At 43.5% G+C, this 10,777-nt stretch overlaps 1 long non-coding RNA gene across 1 annotated transcript in view; it reads left to right on the top strand.

Moving 5' to 3' along the window:
- The first annotated feature begins 745 nt into the window (after positions 1 to 745).
- Positions 746 to 10,777, top strand: part of LOC129380549 (uncharacterized) — a 99,308-nt gene continuing 89,276 nt past the window's right edge. Inside the window, exon 1 of the long non-coding RNA XR_008608673.2 lies at positions 746 to 1,012. This is a non-coding gene — a long non-coding RNA (uncharacterized lncRNA). The remainder of the gene's footprint in view (positions 1,013 to 10,777) is intronic.

Genomic DNA, 10,777 nt, shown 5'->3' with positions numbered 1-10,777 from the left:
TTGGTATATGCTTTACGCATTCAGCTATATGGATAGTGCATGAGTTATTTGCACATTTGAAATATACCGCTTCAATGAGAAGTTGACGGAAATTTCTATGTCAGGCACTCGACACTGCCAAATGTCTATATCCCACAATACAGCAAACGGTGGGAATGAACGGGAGTGAGTACTTATGAAGAAGTGAAGGAAAATAAAGAAAAAGGATAGTTTTACACCGGTTGAGCGACCGCAGCGTAACCCGGCGTTTTCTCAACTCTGAAGCTTTAGCGCATGTGCCGTCATCTTCTTTGGAAAGTTGCCGATTCAACGCACGCTTCTCGGATTCCATCTGTTCGCGATAGGCAAACAAGCTGGTCACCATTTCACACAGTAGAAACACAACGGAGGCGCTTTGGCGCCACTTGTATGTGCCTGCTCGTATGAAGACCGCACGCAACTGATGCTCTGTAGCAGGGTCCGGGGGAGGTGCACTCTGCCGCCGCGCGCCGTCTTATCGGTTCACGGCCCGCGAAGAAAATGCTCGGGCCGGCCCCTGATTACAGAGAATGGGAGGGGGTCTCGTGGTCGCGGAGAAAACGGCGCGAGGGGCTCTTAAGGGCGTGCATGAACCTCCCGGGAGATAAGTGGACCTTAGATGCTTTTAAGGGGCGTCAGGCAGGTTTTGCACTTTGCTTTTTGAGCCAGCGAAAAGAGCGCCCGCTCTCGCCGAGCAGAGCGTTTCGCAAAAATAGCGGCTCGCTCTCCCAGCACACTCAACTTTGTCGGGCTCACTCGAGTCTAGCTTCGCAACGGTTCAGCAGCGTTCGGCGGTCACCGCGGACTTCAAGCGCGTGGCTAGCCCAACTCCGAGAGCTTGAGACGGCCGAGCACAGAAGCTGCGGCATGCGCTGAAGTTTTCTTCGACCATCGTGTGCGCCGCTGCAGCATGCGTGCTACCTGAATATGGCAGTCATGGACTTCGGGCCACGTACTGTTTTTTTTTTTTCTTTCTTGGAATTAACGTGAGAAGGTAAGGTTCTCGTGCCCAGAGCTTCTGTTCCTTTCGGTAGCGTTGACCCCGCGAGATTCAAGTGCGGTTCGATTTTATTGAAGCGCACTTGGGTCCCGCCTAACACTAGTGTTCACAGTGTTGCCTTTCCGTTTCATAGTGTGCGCTAGCACCGCAACCGCGCATGTACAGATTATGAGTGCTAGTGCGTCTGCAACTGAGCGAATGGTAACGAACAAGATTTCACGTTGTTTGGGATGTTCTTGAAGCAAATACGTAGACTACTTGAACATCTTCTTACGTGTTGTATGATGCTTACTACTGTATTTTAAAGTAACACTCGAGTGCTAATTGCGCGTGGTGGAAGCAATAACGCCGGTAGAAATAGATTGAATTGAATTCTGGTGTTTTTCGTGGCAAAACCCCGACTTGATTATGAGGCACGGCGTAGTGGGAGAGTCCGGATTAGCTTGAACCACCCGGGGATCTTTATGGTGCCCCCAGTGCACAGCACACGGGCGTTTTCGCATTTCGCCGCCATCAAAATGCAGCCGCCGCGGCCCGAATTTCATCCCGCGACGACCTCTTGCTTAGCAGCACAACACCATATATAGTCTCTAAGCCACCTCGGAGGGCAGAAATACACTGAGCATTATAACGTGCGTGCTTTTTTTTGGACTACAGAAATTAAAACAATATGTGTGTGGCAGATAACACAATTTTAATCCTTGAACTGGACTACTTGAAAATGCGGACATTCTTTTAAAAAAAGATCAAAATGCGTAATCGACTACTTAACAAACTTACACGAATTAAGGTTTTAACCAATTATTTAACGGCACATATTGCAATTTACGAATTGTAGCCGCTGAGTTCGCAAGACGCATCCACTAGGAACAAATTCTCAGGATGACACCAGTGTCATAAGTGTCAACCTCGCAATGACTATTACAGAAAAGTATGTTGCCTAATTTTTCTCGGAGACAGCAAATGGAACAGCGTAGCCAAATCAACTTGCACGCACTGAACCATAGTAAAGGCGCGTGAAGCTTATGCACGCCTTTCTAGCTTTTTCGAGGTCTCTGAGAGAGGGTTGCAATGTGGGCTTGTTGGTAATGTATCCTCAAGGGGTAACCTCAAGGGGTATCCTCAAGACGGGGCAAAAGAAGGCACACAGGGACACACACACCGCTGTGTGTGTCCCTGTGTGTATTCTTTTGTCCCGTCTTTTCATCGCGCTACCGTACATCGCTGAGAGAGGACTGTGTCCTCTCTCAGGACTGTGTTCTCTCTCAGAGATCTCGAATTTTCTTTATCCCACGTCAGCCAGATCAACTGTGCCCACACATTTCTAATCTCATTACTCGATCTAGTTTGCTGCCTCCCTCGACACAGTTTCTCAGCGTTTTGACAAAAGGCTGTATTTGCAATGAATCCTTAGTTGTTTTCTTTAAAAGGAAGAAAGAAAGAAAAAAGAAAAGGAACCACTAAAGCACTGGTTGTAAAGCAAAATTTAAAACACACCGTTACTGCGCAACAGCCAAGAGTAGGGAAAAGAAGGGGGAGAGATGTAACAGCAATAATTGTTTGTAGGAGTATTTTCTTTTTCATAGCTGGTACATCTACAAGAAACACCTCATTTCACCAAGTGCATGTACTGTCTCTTTGAACTATAGGCGAAACTGATATGAATTCGCAATGTAAATGTACACATGTACACAGCTCTGCTGCCTACACACTTGTATCAAAATCAAAGAAAACAGATAGATCATGCATACATACATACATGCATACGTGCATACATACATACATACATACATACATACATACATACATACATACATACATACATACATACATACATACATACATACATACATACATACATACATACTCACACACCCACATACACACATACATACACACATACATAGCCCCGGAAAATGTGTGAAGAACCCGAAGAATTCTAAAGCATTAAAATAATCGAAGCATTCTCAAAAACTATCGCGAGCACTATTAGCGAACCCATGTCGGTACCTTAAAGGAATATTTCCTTTTCGTAAGGGCGTTATTTTTTGTGCTACTGTAACTTATATCAACCAGAAAGCCTCTAAGATGCACGGCACGTAAGAGGGCGGACAGAAAGTGAACGTATATATACAAAGGTGGTCGTCTTGATCGTCTTGTAGATCGCGATCGACAAGGTGTACGATTAGGCCTAGCGTACGTGTATCGATAGGCTCAACATGTTTCATCTTAGTCGAGAGGGCAAACGCCGCCTTTTCGTGGATGAACATGGCTTTGTTTTAAATTATGCATTTCGTGTTTTATGGAATAACGAGATCATTAACTTAGGTGTCAGTGTTCACGTATAGTGTTGAAGATACACGGGATTGTTGGGCTTTCTTATTTTCACAGTGCGGACAGTGAATCCTTTATTGTGAAAGAACAAGAGAACGAAAGAGGGCTGGAAATATCCTATTACGTCTGCAAGGGCCCGACGCCGGTGTCGTGGCTGTGGGTTCAAGCTGCGGTGAATCCGCGGAAAGGCCCGAAGACGTTATCTCCCGCACGCGGAAATACTCCGTGTACATAACTTATGTGACGTGTACCAAGCAGTCCTGCGTCATGGAATAAGTCCCCGCGGTGCAGACGGCTCAATCACTATGGCTGTTGCTGTACATAACCCCGCGACAAGTCTCGCTGTGCTGCCGACAACGGGACAGACGCGCCGTGCCGCTCGCATGCACGGCCTTGTCAATGCGACACACGCTTAGGAATGCTCGCAATGAGGCCCGTCACCTCCATCCAACCAACCCCTTCCATCTCCATCCCTCACTCCCTTTGCACAACCCCCTCTGACTTGGAACAAATCGTGGAATCTCTTTGACGCAGCTCTATATAACTAGAGCGAATTCTGCCTCGCGCTCCCGATAAAGAGTGTCGACCCGCCCGGTTGCGTAATGCTAAAGCTGACGTATACGTGTCACGTGGCCGGTGTATCTCGCGATGTTCATTGGTAATGGAAATGGAGAATGCATTAGCATACATCACGTTGCAACACGTGGCGCTACTTCGAGCAATTTTTGCAGTGCGCAGGAACAAGGGCACATAGAAAACAAAGTGCTGCTTCCAACTAAAGCGTTACTCTGATGCACGCTGATATCTTTTTTTCATTCCACCTAATTAGACAATTAGTCTTAATTGATTAATCAACTTCTCAAATATTATAATTAAATTAAATGTGTCAATCAGAAAATTGTAGAGCGACATGAACAACTCCCGATACAGCTTTCTGTCGCTCAATACGTGCTACATAATGTGTTTGTCCGAGCGTCAAAACATCACACGAATACACTCAGATTGCGTCGAGCGGCCAGTCGCGCGGCAATTTTGCGTGCATTTGCGGGCTTATTTCGCGCTCGGACAAGCACTTTTATGTAGCACGTATTGAGCAACAGAAAGCTGTATCGGGAGTTTTTCATGTCGCTCTACAATTTTCTGATTGACACTTTTCATGTAATTATAATATGTGAGAAGTTGATTAAGCAATTAAGACTAATCATCTAATTAGGTGCAATGAAAAGAATAATTTGAGTATCTCCAAGCGACGGCAAAGAATATTACCCTGGATCCGTTCAGCTACGTGGCATTCGTATATTTTTAAGCTCTGGCTAAAGTTAGCTGGGACACCCTGTATACCGCGTGTTTCAGTGACGTCTCTCTCAGATTGTTAAAAACAGGTGATTCGAGACGAAGTTATAATTTTTACTAATCAATAAGCTTTGTAGCAACAACGAGTGGCATAATCTGCGCAATATTCGCCATTACGATTAATTAACAACATTTCACGTTAGAGGGGATATTGTAAGTGTAGAATTGAAGTCGATTAGCCAGTACTCAGAACACGAATTTCTGCCAGGAATTTATTGCCTATAGCACCAGCTTCGAGAAATAAGTACAAAAGTTCTGTAGCCCAATGCATTGCTGTTGCAGTAGCAACGTTGAAATTCACCTGCATAAAGACTCAGCACGATAAGCTGTTAACTGTTACAGGAATGAGTTTCACGCAAATTTTGAGTCCGTATTGCTCAAAACTGATGCTAAACATAAAACTGCCGGAAATAATTAGTATTCTGGGTACTGGAGGATCAAGTTGAATTCTACAGTTACGGCATCCCTCTAAATTTATTATTTAAATTTAATTTCGGACATTTTGGTAATCATTGATCGTATTAGCGATTATCGCCACTGCTATAAAGCTTGTTGAGCAAAAATTATTGTCTAGTCTCAAATCTCCTACTTTTAACGATATGAGATGGTTGCCATTGAAACGCGTGGTACATGTTCGACACTTGAACAGTAAAATGAAAATGTGAAATGTGAAAATGAAAACACCCGCCGTGGTTGCTCAGTGGCTATGGAGTTGGGCTGCTGAGCACGAGGTCGCGGATCGAATCCCGGCCACGGCGGCCGCATTTCGATGGGGGCGAAATGCGAAAACACCCGTGTGCTTAGATTTAGGCGCACGTTAAAGAACCCCAGGTGGTCAAAATTTCCGGAGTCCTCCACTACGGCGTGCCTCATAATCAGAAAGTGGTTTTGACACGTAAAACCCCATAATTAAACAGAAAATGTGAAAACACCCAAGAAAAAAATTAAGAAAGAAATATTGCTTGACACAGGCGCATGCGCACAGCAAACTACTGAATGACTTACTTCGATCACTTAAGCGAAAAGCGACTGACGCATCCGTCTTTATTCCATTCGATTCGTGCGGCTATAATTTTATAGATGACCCCCGAGCTGCATTTACTAGATGTGATTTAAGTTTTATCTGTGAAGTTCCTCTGATTAGTGGCGGTAGTTACATTGGGCTAGGCTATATAGGTGCCTAAATACCAGTTTCAATGAGTACAAAAGAAAAGTGAATGGGGACAGAGACGGTTTTCTCGTCCTTCATTGGAAACAATGCGGCGCGCGGCCGGATTAATAATTGCGTAGCCATTGTAAATAATCGCGGCAGACTAACGCAGCTGCACACATCAGATGAAACGAATACGGACGCGTCGGTCTGCCTTCAGTTGAGCTATTGGAGAGAGAAATAAACCTTTTGGCGAAATGTGGAAAGATTTGATACAGTATTTTTTCTGACGGCGTTTGATGCAAGTATGTGTCTCTGAAAAGAGTATTTTCTTTTGAATTTATCTTGTTTTTATTGGTTCCTGTGGTATCTTGATTTGTGTCATTATGTGCCATATATAGAGACCGGATGCTTCGGCACTATAAGATGCTGTTTTATGCGCCTATAACAGATAACACATCTGTCATTTATCGCGTATATAGGCATCAAATGGTGCCCTGTAGCCAGATAGAGGCTCAATTAAAAACAACTTTCAGAGGGCATCTGAAAATCAATTACGATTCTTAAAAAAACAACTCACTAAGTTCCTGTATTGTGAAATTAATTTTACTTTCTTGATAATTCAAACTGAATTAGGCAAGTTGCGTAGGTTAGAGGATTTATATTAAATCTGGTGGACTAGAAATCACGGGCAAAGTAGTTAAAACAGTGAAAAACAAACAATATTTCAAGATTTTCGTGTTTAATGCTGTGCCTTTTTCCACTGAGTATTAGTAGGTATATGCTGAAAAAAAGAAACTCTTAATATCCACCGGATTTAGCAGCATATACTTGTACTTCGGAACGTTCAATAATCTAATGCTCTCCGGAATTGCAGAATGTTCGCCGGTCAGAAACATTGACAGTTCTTACAGTACCGAAAAACCCTTAATTTTTGCGGGAGACAGATTGAAATTTCGAACTAACTCCATCAGCAACATGTCCACTTTGTATGGTGGTGAAACTCTCTTGAATGTCATAGCGAAATATTTTGCGCGCACAATTGACAAGGACACAGTGAAGGGGGACACACGAGCGCTTACTCACAACTGTTTTATTTTCGGAAAGATACAGAACGTATATACCCCAGCTATCAGCGCTGAGCATGTGCATCAAGAGTCGTCAGTAAAACAGAAACAGATTAAAAACAGATTAAAAAGGTTAAACCAGTATTTAAAAAAGCAAATTCATTATCAGTGATTGCAACCGATGGTTGGCTTATGCATTTTTCAGCACACTTTTTGATATGCAACGCTTCTGTGATTTCACGTGTTAGTTTGTTTTTATCTGAAAACAAAATGTCATTGTCAAAAAATACCGGTCACAATGACATAGATTACAGTGGTTCGAGAAGTGCGAATAGTTTTCTTTACCGAGAGAATGTTCATGTTCTTTCAGACGGATGTTTATGCACTGACCGGTTTGTCCTATGTACATGTTGCTACAGGCTAATGGAAGCCGCTACACAACACCCCGTCTAAAAGAACATGAACATTCTTTCGGTAAAGAAAACTATTCGCACTTGTCGAACCACTGTAATCTATGTCATTCTGATCCGGTATTTTTTGACAATGACATTTTGTTTTCAGATAAAAACAAACTAACACGTGAAATCACAGAAGCGTTTCATATCAAAAAGTGTGCTGAAAAATGCATAAGCCAACCATCGGTTGCAATCACTGAAAATGAATTTGCTTTTTTAAATACGGGTTGAAACTCTTTGATCTGTTTTTAATCTGTTTCTGTTTTACTGACCACTCTTGTTGCACATGCTCAGCACTGATAGCTGGGGTATATACGTTCTGTATCTTTCCGAAAATAAAGCAGTTGTGAGTAAGCGCTCGTGTGTCCCCCTTCACTGTGTCCTTGTCAGCTGTTCGCGCAAAATATTTCGCTATGAATTCGTACCAACTCGCCCAACTATCAGTTCTGCTGCAGTTCATATCTTGAATGTCCAAATTGAGCCTCCCATTCCGGGCCAGAGTGGCGCTCGAGTATTCACGTTTCTCGATTATGTCGGCCAAAAGCGTCAAGTGAGCGCACAAATGCGCTAAGTCAACTTCAAGTGTATCGCCACGTAGGGCAGTTGGATCTCTTCTCACATACAGCGAAGCTGTACTTTGCTGTAAAGCTGGTAATAACACCCTTTAACCGGCAGAATCTCTGTGACAACACCCGGCTGCCTTCAGCCAGGTTTCTAACGAGTTATAACAATAGAAACAAAATGAGGCTAGTAAAAAAAAAACACTGAAAAATTCAATTTAGGCGCTGGAAATTCAATATGGGCACCAATATTGAAAGAAGCATTTATAAGCATAATAAAGATGTAAAATGTTGTAGGCCCAAGTTCGTGCTTGCTTGTTAAGTAGGTACAATAAGGACAAAAAAAAAGCATTTTACCTAAAGCTCCGGTCTCAAGCCATATGCGTAGTAGCTTTAAGAAACCAGAATAAGGATTTAGTTGAATGAAGCATAAGGCCTTGTTTTGTTGTCTGTGTCATTGGTCTTGCGCAGAGCAAAATAATTTTTGTACCGACAAGCAATCTAAAAGTATACTTCGCTTCTTCAAGTGTATATGGGTTGACGAAGAGCGTGCTTCGCCGCCGCGTCATATGGCAACGATGTAGCACTCATACTGAAACAAAAAATTACGATAAACTGTGCGAAGTGCCAGGTGCCGTGTCTTCTCACAATGAGCCATATGTAAGTGTACCATGTGAAATGCGGTGGTTCTGTTATGTCAATCATAACGCTGATTTTCACAGAAGAAAATGCAGAATAATTTCTGAAGGAGCATCGTTCCATTTCTGACAGCGAAGCTCGTTAATAATATCACTGCAAACCGATAAAGACATAGGGCCCGTGTACCCTATAACACATCACCATATATTTCGCTTGTCAATAAATTTTACTGTACAAAAATAAAAATTCCTTTATCCGAGCTAAACGGCGGCTCGGTTAATTGGCATGTTTTCATTATTTTCTCTTTGAGCTGTTTTCAGCGCTGTCTGGGCGCTTTCTTTATACTTGCTTGTGAGAAGCCTTAATATTTGTCCAATAACTTCTGAAGGTTTCCCAAAGTTTAAAAGCATTTGTGGGCATAGCACAACCCCATATACGAACGGAGAGTACCGCATATGGTAGGAAATGTGATTAGAGTGTTCCTGTGTTCAATAAAGTATCATTTTTTTTTGTCAAAGCGACTGTTGCACGACGGCAGCAGCTACATCGAAATGCGAACTTACTTTTGATGGAACATGCGGATGACATGCTCGGTCATGTTTATTTCCTGTGCTAAAGGCAAACATCTGTATGAACTGTACCGCGTTCGGGAAGCGCTGTAGTGTTTACTGGTATGACGGTCACTCCCGTAATGTTTTTTTCTTAATTTCTGTGGAGGCATATGTAGTAAAAGAGGAAAACAAGACATAAAAATATCCGGTACAAGTTCCACTAACATCTAGGCTGTGCATCTACATCCACTACAACCTAACGATGGCTGTCAACGTTAATGCCAATTAGCCGTAGCGACTTTGCTACGACACTCGCTCACCAAGGTCGGCTATGACCATGAAGACATGACGACGATAATATGACCAAGAATAAAGGACGCCGATGGGACGACGAGGGCAGTATGGCAACGATGGCATGACAACAATAGGATGACGACTCTGAAAATTATGGTCGTGCTATAACGACGATAGCGTGACGACAACTGTAATACGAAGACTGTGTGACGACGACGGCGTGACAATGTTGATATGACAAGAAATGGATGACGACGCTGCAATGACTACCACGTAACGACCACGACGCATCACGACGACGGTATGACAACAAATGTATGACAACGACTGTGTGACGACGACGCAATGACGAAGATGGCATGACAACGGTGGCATAATCCCGATTGAGTGACGATAGCATGATTGCGATGGAATAACAAAGAAGGTGTGACGTCGATGGAAAGACGACGGTGGTATGACGACTACTACATGACGACAGTTGGACGACGTTTGTAAGATGATGACGACTATACAACGACAGCATGGTGATCGATGACGGCACGACGACAACGGGATGCTGATGACTGTATAACGACGATGGCGTGACAACGACGGCATGACGAAAGTCGGATGACGAAGCTGCAATGGCGACGATGAAACGACCACGATGGCATCGCGAGCGCATGCCTATTAGCTACGTTCTCGAAAACTTTCACAGGCATTAACCTTTCGCGCGCCCATGAAACTTTCACGCCTGTGCAAGATGACAGATCCCTGAAGCCCTCAGGATGCATTACAAAACATGAAGATAAATGCGTCCAATGCAAACCCAGGCTGTGATCTATCAGATCCCACTCTCTTGTGGGAAAACTTACGTTGGTCAAACGGAGCGGTGCCTTAATGAGCGTCTTGAACAGCACAACTATAAAGTTCAAAGTAAAAACGATGGTCATCTTTCCGTTCACTGCAGGGATTGCCTTTGCCAGCCGAATTTTATCGCATGTGCAATTGGAGGCTGGAGTGAGGACAAATTCACTAGGGAAATTATCGAAGCCATGGCGACAAGACAGTTAGGGGACGATTGTGTAAGCATGCCTTGCCTCTCGCTTTCCAACAAATAAATTGCTTACCTAGAGAATAGTGCGCACGTAAAGTGCGCATACCATACCATCTTGTATATTAGCGCACGTTCTATTTCAAAGTAAATGAGATGTAAGTAGCGCTTCGGGTGTCCTGTACGCCCCCGTCCCCCCTCTATCTTTCTTTGTCCGCATCTTCTAGCACAAGAACCATTTCGCAAATATAAATGATTTTCTCTCATTAGGCTTGCTAGTTCAGCGAAGTTTACAACCCATTTGCAGTATAATATTTAGGTTG

The sequence above is a fragment of the Dermacentor andersoni genome, chromosome 1 (genome assembly GCF_023375885.2).
Source record: "Dermacentor andersoni chromosome 1, qqDerAnde1_hic_scaffold, whole genome shotgun sequence".
Classification (NCBI taxonomy): domain Eukaryota; kingdom Metazoa; phylum Arthropoda; class Arachnida; order Ixodida; family Ixodidae; genus Dermacentor; species Dermacentor andersoni.
The sequence above is the reverse complement of the archived record's forward strand: the minus strand, read 5'-3'. Positions and strand labels throughout refer to the sequence as shown.